Here is a 9,973-nt window from a genome sequence, read left to right as displayed (position 1 = left end):
TTGCTTTCCTGGCAGATATTAGAAGTCATTTCAATTAAATTAAAACTGCAGGGAAGAAATCAAACTATAGCTGACCTGATGGAAGCAGCGAGAGCGTTTCACATGAAACTGGAGGTGTTCCATTTTGATGTTCCAGAGGCATTGCTTCAGCACACACAAGAAGCCAGCAGAAGTGTTTTACATGACCAGGGTGCCTTCATGCAAAGCTAACTGACAATTTTAAAGCTTATTTCCAAGATTTTGGAGTTGGTCAAGAGGTCCTGCTGTGCATGAAAAATCAATTTCTGGTGACAAATATTGGACAGTTTGCTGCTGAGGCCCAACATGCTTGTACCTAGATAAATGTTGCTGCTGTACAGATAGTTACTTGAGCTACAAGAAGATTCAACTTTTGAAGGCAAAAATGAATGACTGTGACCCAGTTAATTTCTGGACAAAGGTTGTTACTCAAGACAAATATCCCTTGGTGCAAACACTAGCAGTGCATGTTCTAACAGTGTTTGGCTCTGCATATACTTGTGAATGAGCATTCTCTACCAGAATGTGGTAAAGAATAGATATCGCACTCTGTTCACAGATGAGCATTTGCACCAGTGTCTTTGAATGGCAGTCACCCCCTTTGCCTAATTGCAAAGGGTTGGTGAAAGACAAAAGGTGCCATTTTTACCATTAACTGGATGAATAAAAACTGTTCTGTAAATAGTTCTGTAAAGTTTGCGAATGGACAGGTGGATGACACCTGAAAACTTTCTGTCAATATGTTGACCGGACCTTCAACTGCCAGTGAGCACTGATAAGTGGATCTTTACTAAAACTGTCTGAGTAATCCTGCAGTGTACATTCATATCCATTTATTGTACTTATTACTTGCTCTTAATGGCAGTTACTCTTTTATAAGCAAATATTTTGACTATAAAGTTTATCTGCTTTTCGTCAAGATCGCTCTCCAACATAATTATTTACTGTATTTTCTGATTTTGCTTAGACATGGTACAGATGACATACATCAAGCCCTGTCTGCACATTTTGCAATAGTGAACTAGTAGGTGGGAAAATACTGTATAATCACATTTTATTGCTGTCAATGTGATGTTAAGATTTCCATTACACGAGAGTAGATGTTAAAACTTCATGCTGATTTGAACTCTGTTCTCGCCAAGATAAGCACCAACTAAGACGTAGCTTTACAGTAAACTAATGTGATTCATATGTGTCTCCATCCATTTGCATTTCCTTCCATATAATGATGTAGATATCCTTTTGTCTGGTGTTAGTGGCTGAAATGTAATGCTGGCTCCAGGGATCAGCTTATTTGCCTCCCTGGTGCATCAGCACACACAACGGCTGCGATGCTGGCTCTGGGGATCAATCACAGTGCGGCCTCCCCAGCGCATCAACATGACAACGGCCTGGATTGAGCTAAGTAGGGTACATCTCTGGGGTCTTCAAGTGGGCACCTTCCATCCTCAGTGTTTCATTGACTAGCCCACGACAGCTCAAGAGGGCTCGACGGTGATTCTGGCATCCCAGCATCACCCCCCTCCGTCCCCCACTCAACTCAGCCCAGCTTACTTACCTGTACATCAGCGTTTCTTTCTTTCTATTGTGCTTGAGATCCCCAGCCAGAATCTTTCTGTCTCAACCACAGCCAGTTGCTGCTCCTCTCTGCTGCTTCAGATAAGTTCTTCACTGTGCGACGCAACTCTTGGCCACTGAATCCGACATCTCTGAGAAACTGTAGAGTGTGCCACAAATCCTCGACAACCCACTTCCACTGGGTAAACCCGGACTCTCCATCCTCGCTGTTCCGCTTCAGTGGCTAGTTGAGCATACCGCAGTTTCTTCCTCTCGTACGCCTCATCTACAGCATCCTCCCATGGCACTGTTAACTCTACCAGGTGAACAAGGCGTGCTGATCCAGACCACAAGACAATATCTGGTCGAACGTTAGTGGTGGCAATCGAAGGTGGAAAAATAAGCTGTTGACCAACATCTGCCAGCATTTTCCAGTCTCTAGCAGCTTCCAGTTTTTTAACACCTTTTCTTGGTGGTTGCTCTCCAGGATGGAGTAATATTGTCTTTTGTGTGTAATGCTTTGATGGAACAGGTGGCAACTTATTGGTCAGGTTACGCTTGTCTTCCATTGCTAAGGCCAAACATCGCAGCACCTGGTCATGGCGCCAAGTAAACCGACCTTGGCTAAGAGCCACCTTACATCCTGTCAAAATGTGCCTTAATGTTGCAGGTGATGAACACAAAGGACATGAGGGATCCTCTCCTACCCAGAGGTTTAGGTTCTGTGGTGATGGGAGAACATCATGCTGAACTTGCCCCATGATATCACCAATTCCAAGGGCAGCCTCTGCATCTTACACAGCTTTCTTTGCCGCCCACTTTCTTCCAATTTTCAACAGAGGTGCTGCCTCCCTTACGCATTTGTCGCGTGACTCTACTAATGTAATTTCCAGTCTGACCTTGGCGCACTTAAATTCCTCGGTTAGAGCGGAGACTGGTAGCTGCAGTATTCCTTTACCATAAAGTCCCACTCTGCTGAGGCAGCGTGGAAATCCCAACCATTTCCTGATGTATGAACTGATTAAAGCTTCCAGCTTCTCTACTGTTGTCAAAGAAACCTCGTACACAGTCAGTGGCCACACTGAAAGCACCAGAGTTTTAGTTTGCCCGGTAAAGCGCTGCTGTCTATGCTCTTCAACCCTTCCACTGCTTGTTGTCTAACTTCTCCCACACAAACTGTGTCCGTTAGACCTCCGTCGTACCATCTCCCTAGACTTTTCACCAGCTTCTCGGACATTGTTGGTATTGCCTCACCATTAATGAAGAATGTTTTAGCTACTACTTTGCCTTTACTTATAGAGATGCTCCTTGATTTAGTGGGCTTGAATTGCATTCGTGCCCATTCAATGTTATTGGTTAATTTTCCCAATAACCGATTAGTGCAGGCTACTATTGTAGTCATGATTGTCATGTCATCCATGTATGCTCGAATTGGTGGTAGTCGCATTCCAGAAGCCAAACGTTCTCCTCCTACTACCCATTTTGATGCCCTAATGATTACTTCCATTGCCATGGTAAAAGCCAGTGGAGAAATGGTGCATCCTGCCATTATTCCAACCTCTAGGCATTGCCATGTAGTGCTGAATTCTGAAGTTGAAAAACTAAATTGCAAATCTCCAAAGTAGGCTTTCACTACATTTGTTATTGTCATCGGTACACTGAAAAAATCAAATGCTGCCCAAAGTTGTTCATGTGGCACTGAAACATATGCATTAACAAATTCCAGGAATGTCACATGGAGCTCCTTCCTCTCCTTTTTAGCTGATTGAATTTGTCACCAGATCACATTGATGTGTTCTAAGCATCCTGGGAAACCTGGAATGCCCGCTTTTTGTATTGAAGTGTCAATGAAGCAGTTTTTTAATAGGTAAGTTGACAATCTCTGAGCAATAATGCTGAAGAAAATCTTGCCTTCTACGTTTAATAGGGAAATAGGACGAAACTGACTGATGCTTGTAGAATCTTTTTCTTTAGGTATAAAGACTCCACCTGCTCGGCGCCATGCTCTTGGTACAACCTGTTTTTCCCATGCCACTTTCATCAATTTCCACAGAATTCGTAGAACTCCTGAAGCGCTCTTGTACACTCTGTACGGAACTCCATTAGGCCCTGGAGATGATGATGCCCTTGCTTTTTTCACAGCTTGCTCTACTTCTTTCCACTTAGGTGCACAGTCCTCCATTTGGTATCTGAATCTGTATGTGTTTCTCCAAATATCTCTCCAGCTCAACCTTAGATGCTTTTAGTGTGTGTGGCAAAGTGGTTGGTAAGGGGAACAGATGTCGCGGTGATGCGGTGCAGGAGTGTTGAACAGACAACAGTGATTCAGTGAATAAGTGCTTTATTGCTCTTTTCCAGGTCTGGCGACCGTCAAAAATAATAAATCCCCGGCAATACACAACAATGTGTAAAGCACGGGGATAATGAGAACAAGGGCACAGTCCCGAACAAAAACAACGGTACGGTCACCAGTCCTGGGTGATCGAAAACGTGCAGGTGCTCAGTGCAGTGGTGCTCCGGATAGTGCTCTCCTTTCGACAGCTACGGAGATATGCGTTAACTGTCTATTAGTGCGACAAAGACAGACAATTACAGACAGACAGAAAATAACACACAGCACGTACAACACTCTTCACAAATACTCTCTGAGAGCTCCTCTCGCCGTCCTTCTCTTCTAACGTTAACCCAAACGAAGGAGAAGATCAGCGTTACCCTGGCCCCTATATGTAATCCTGCATGATATCGAGGTAAACGGTTGCAGCTGCCTTATTACTTGCAGCTGCCTCTCGTTTACCTTTCAAATCAATACGGTCTTACAACAGAGTCGCGCTTCTCTCCAGGCTGACCCACTTCCCTGACCTGGAAACGAACTGTCAGGCCAGCCCTTCCAGATACTTCTCCTCCCGTTCTTTAGCGCCCTCACAGGTCGGGAGGAAGATTCATCACCAGAACTCATCTTTCCGTCACAGTGTGCTATTCTTCTCAGTGGTGAATAACTTCTTTACAAATTTGAATGGGTCTTTATAAAAGTTAGCTCTCGCATGCTCCTTTTTGTAGCATTTCCGTAGGCGCTCAGCTCTGCGCAATGTTGCAAGCTTATCTTTTATGACCCTTCTAAGAGACTGAGTTCCTCCTTCTGACTTTGTTCTGCTCTTCTCCATTGCTTCCTCAGCTGTCTCCTTTCTTTAACTAAGCGTTCAATCTCCTGCTGCCGTCTAGACTTTCCAGGAATAGTTTGTACTTTTTCCTTCCTTTTTTCAACTCCAAACCTCTCGCTTCCATATGCATAGATGATGTCCCTAAATTTATCCAGCTTCTTTTCAACTGTTCCACTTAACCTTTCCAATGCAAAGCAGAGAGCTGTATTTACTGTGTCCCATGCAGTTTTTTCACAAGCTCTTGGCCATTTAACTCCAGGCTTGTGCCCGTTGAGGTTCCTTTCTCTCTTATGGTGGTTTGTCTGACCGGGTTCACAAGGATCATTATGTTCATCACCCTAACTGTGTCCATGCAAGTCCTCTTCACGTCTATGACAGGGGTGCTGATATCCTGCGAACTGTGGTTTGTTTCCTGTCGTTGGATTTCATTCAACTGATTTGACTGACTTTGTAAGAAGTACTGATCAATGCGAGGCCCTTGTCCCTTCTCCCTCAAGCATTTCATTCTCCCTTGATGAATCTTCAAACCCCTGACCGTTGTCGCCTTGCTCCAGCCGCAGACACAAACCTGGAGTTCCATGTCTTTGCTAACTGCAGATATAAATAATAAACTACATTACCAACATTTTGTGCAGGTGTATTGTTTTGTATAGAGTAGTGGACTGCCAAGGGAAATAAAAATGAACACAAACAGCCAGAACAAAACACTTATTACAAATTTTAAACAAATAACTTTAAATTAGCAATGTTACATTTAACAAACAACTCGGCTACATTTTACATAAAGTGCCAAATTGTGTTTGTGGTTAGAGGGATTTTAGTTCCTAAAAATCAGGCTGGACAAAACCCCTATCAAGAATGTGGCGTTCTGACGATTCGCTTCTGTCTTCGTGTATCTCTTGCATTTCATTCCAGTTTTTCCTCTTACAATTTGAAATACAGAGCTTATAGAAAATCTACACCCCCTCTCAAAATGTTCTCCTTTTTTGCCTTATAGTCTGGAATTAAATATATATATATATATATATATATATATATATATATATATATATATATATATATATATATATATATATATATATATATATATATATATATATATATATATATATATATATATATATATATATATATATATATATATTATATACACATCCTTCCCCACAACTTCCAAGTGAAAAAATATTCTAGAAATCTGTAGAAAATTAAAAATGAAATAGCTTGGTTGGATAAGTGTCCACCCCCCTTGTAATAGCAATCCTAAATTAGCTCAGGTGTAACCAATCATCTTCAAAATCACAGACCAAGTGGCCTCCACCTGTGTTAAATTGTAGTGATTCACATGATTTCAGGATAAATTCAGCAGTTACTGTAGGTTCTCTCTGCTGGGTAGTGCATTTCAAAGCAAAGACTCAACCATGAGCACCAAGGCACTTTCAAAAGAACTCTGGGACAAAGTTGTTGAAAGGCACAGATCAGGGTATGGGTATAAAAAAATATCAAAGGCCTTGAATATCCCTTGGAGCACAGTGATGACGATTATTAACCAAGACTCTGCCTAGATCAGGCCATCCCTCCAAACTGGATGACCGAGCAAGAAGGAGACTGATCAGAGAGGCTACCAAGAGGCCAATGGCAACTTTGTAAGAGCTACAGGCTTTTATGGCCAAGACTGGTCAAAGTGTGCATGTGACAATATAAAATATTAATTTATTATATATTAATATATATTTTTTTTTATCAATAAAAACTTTACATTTAACAGTGTGAAGTATGGTGTGTAGATAAGTGGAAAAAATCCTCATTTAAATGCATGAAACTGAGGCACTGACAAGAAAATGATGACCTTTAAAACATTACTGTTAGAAGACACAGTTCCCTGCTTTCAGAGAGAACAGTAAAGCTTATAAGTATTCATCTACAAAAACGTCACATGCATGTTCTGTCTACAAGAAAGAAAAAAACTTCTATAAGCTTCAGGTTTAGTAAAGCTTTATATAAATCACTTTTTTTTTTATATATGATAATATATGAAACCCTGCCTGTGGAGTGCTGCTCCTTCGTGGCGTTCTCCACACAGGTATTGTTCTAAAGTCCATACAGCTCATTCAACGGCCAGCACCCTAAAATAGTGTCCATTTGTTCATGAAACAAAAGTGTTTTTTGGCTGTTCCTGCTCCGATTGTTGCTGTCTTAAATTTTTCTGTAGTCAACCCATTTTTTTTTATTTTATTTTGTCGTGGCACTGTTGTGTGTTTGTGTGAATCTGTTATCAGCAAGGACTTTTGCATCTTTTCATAGACTCGAATATTCTGCACAGCGCCCTTTAATTGTTTCTGTATTTCCAAGTCAGTCCATACAGATAACAAAAATGTTGTCACCTCGTTTTGCTACGTGATAACGTACAGTGGCTCTCAAAAGTATTCACCCCCTTGGACTTTTCCATATTTTATTGTGTTACAACATGGAATCAAAATGGACTTAATTAGGAGTTTTTGCAATTTTCAACTCTTTCCACATATTCTCAATTGGATTGAGGTCTGGGCTTTGACTGGGCCACTCCAGGACATTTTTATTTTTAAGCCACACCAGTGTGGCTGTATGTTTGGGGTCATAAAGCTCTATTTTGGTCTCATCAGACCATATAATCATCTTCCACTTGGTCTCAGAGTATCTGGGCAAGAAGGGCACTAGTCAGGGAGGCCACCAAGAGGCCTATGGCAACTCTAAAGGAGTTACAGTCTTCCATGGCTGAGCTGGGAGACACTGTACATATGCCAACAATAGCCCGGGTGCTTCACAAAACTGGCATTTATGGGTGAGTGGCAAAAAGAAAGACATTGTTGAAAAAAACTCACATCAGATCTCAGCTAGAGTTTGCCAGAAGGCATGTGGGAGACTCTGAGACCAAGATTGATGCAACCCCGTGGACCGAAGGCCACCCTGGTGGTTGACATACGCCACCACCGATGTGTTGACTGTGCAGATCAACACATGCTTGTTGTGCACCAAGATTAAGAAGCGCTGGAGAGCAAGGAGAACCACCTGCAGCTCCGGGATATTGGTATGCAGGGACGTCCAGCAGCCTATTAGCCGGGCTGAAACAAGCCTCAACAGCGGAGCTAGCAGAGCTGGGTCCCGATGGAAGAATCACGCTTGTATTATTTTCATTTCTAAAATGCAAAGCAGTGAAATAAAACCACACATATACACACACAACAGCAAGCTGTGAGGGTAATACAACAGACACCACGGCAACACGGGTGAACTGAAATTTTTAAGCGCACCGAGAGTGCGGGCTGAGGCATTCCAGCAGAGTCAACTCCACAGCGGAGCACTTCAGAGCCGGAGTCCGGTGGAGGATCACGCATCTCTTTTTCTTTTTAAACTGCAATAGCAGAGGAAAACACAAAACAAGGAGCGCTGTAAGGTTTTAAGCAGACAGCAATCGCAAAGCGATGTAGGCTGTTACACAGAAAAAGAGTAAACACAGCGTAGTGGCTGGACAGGGGTGTCTAGCCTGGACTGCGTGCAGTCACACGACCGGGGGATCGCGTAGCCTACAGCGGAGTGTTGCACCGTCTACAGGCAGAGGGCAACAAGGCCCTGTTGCTCTAGGTCTGAGGCAGTGGCCAAGCACTGCTTGCACTAAATGACCGGAGCGCCGTGCATGACCATGTGCACCGAGTACCATGCAGCGCCGGATACCGTGCGCACCGCCTGCATCGACCACTGCACCACCGGGTACAATGTGCACTGCATGGGCATAGTAGCGTGCAGTGGCGAGTTGCGTGCGCACTGAATGCACTAAGCACGGGGTATCGGGTACCATGTGCACCATGTGCACTGAGTACTGCAGCGTCGGCGCACTGCTTGTATCGGCGCACTGCTTGTATCGGGTACTGTGAGTCAATGGGTACCGTCCGCACCATGGTGTTGAAGTAGCACGGGCCGAGCACACACCACGGTATTTAAAAAACACCTGGGGCAGCTATGCAATGGTGCCTACCCTAACCGTGTGATCACACACCTGGGCAGCGTGTAACGTACAACAGGGGGACACAAGGACCAAAGCCACGGCGGGCGATTGACAGCAATACAGCAAAATACACAATACAATAATACAGTATAAGGCCCAACACAGCCGGCAAGAGATTTTCATCTCAGTAAGTGAGAAATACACAGCTGGTTCAGGCTGTAAGCAGCCACGCTGCAGCCAGTCCTCTGCGCAACTGCAGCGCAAGGACACGCAATACAATCAAAACAACAAGGCCCCGACTGGCGGCCCGAAGGCGGCTGGTGGGCTAACTTGACAACGGGGACATGGCAAAGCCTAGCACTGGTGGATTAACAGCGCTCTCCCAAGTAAAAAAGGGTGAAAGACACACACTGACTCCTTTAAAATCAATACTGCACAGGCAGTCGACTCACAGACGACAGACAGTAAAGACAAGGCAGCCTGCAACGCAAGCGAGCAGGTGCTGAAGGCATTATAAGAAAGAGAAAAAAAGGCTATGATTTAGGAGCTACTGATTCCGTGAAAGCAGCAAGCCAGCTTTCAGCACGAAGTGCAAGGGAACTAGCAGCAAGCTCAACACAGCACTTTTTAAATAATAAAAGGGGCTCAATGCAACACAGAAGATCTTACCTTACCAACTTGAGAAGCGAAAAGAGTCAGATACTTCCCTGTGTGACGATTTTCTTCCCTCGGTAGGCGGGACCAATGAGGTCATCGAGGGAAGGAGGGCCTATAGGCAGCTTTGATAGTAAGAGCTCAGTGACACCTACCAATAAGCAGGCGTATATCCCATAAATTATGTTTGGTGGCCATCTTCGAATTGAAAGGGAACTGCAGATACAGAAGTTTAAATTGTGAAACACTTTAATAATAAAATAGTGGATGTGGATGTAGCCCCATTTCAGCCCCACAGTCTCTTCAGAGGCCCATTAAGACTTTCTGTCTGCCTTTTCATAATGTGTTGATAATGCCGTCAGCCTGGTGCAACTGTTAGAATCTTTAAGTTCATTTAGGACCAGAGCAAACCACTGATAGCAAAACATTGAAAAGTGTATGTGGCAAAGTGCCCGCCGCTATGTGTATTTTGTGTTGTGTGTTAATGTTGATGTATAGTCACTGGTACACAGGATATTAACGGGTCTGTGTAACACGAGTGTTTAAAATGTATATGTGTATTTGGGCACAAGGATTGCACAGCACTTCATGTGCAAGTAAAAAGTTT

The sequence above is a fragment of the Polyodon spathula genome, chromosome 18 (assembly GCF_017654505.1).
Source record: "Polyodon spathula isolate WHYD16114869_AA chromosome 18, ASM1765450v1, whole genome shotgun sequence".
NCBI classification, from domain to species: domain Eukaryota; kingdom Metazoa; phylum Chordata; class Actinopteri; order Acipenseriformes; family Polyodontidae; genus Polyodon; species Polyodon spathula.
The sequence above is the reverse complement of the archived record's forward strand: the minus strand, read 5'-3'. Positions refer to the sequence as shown.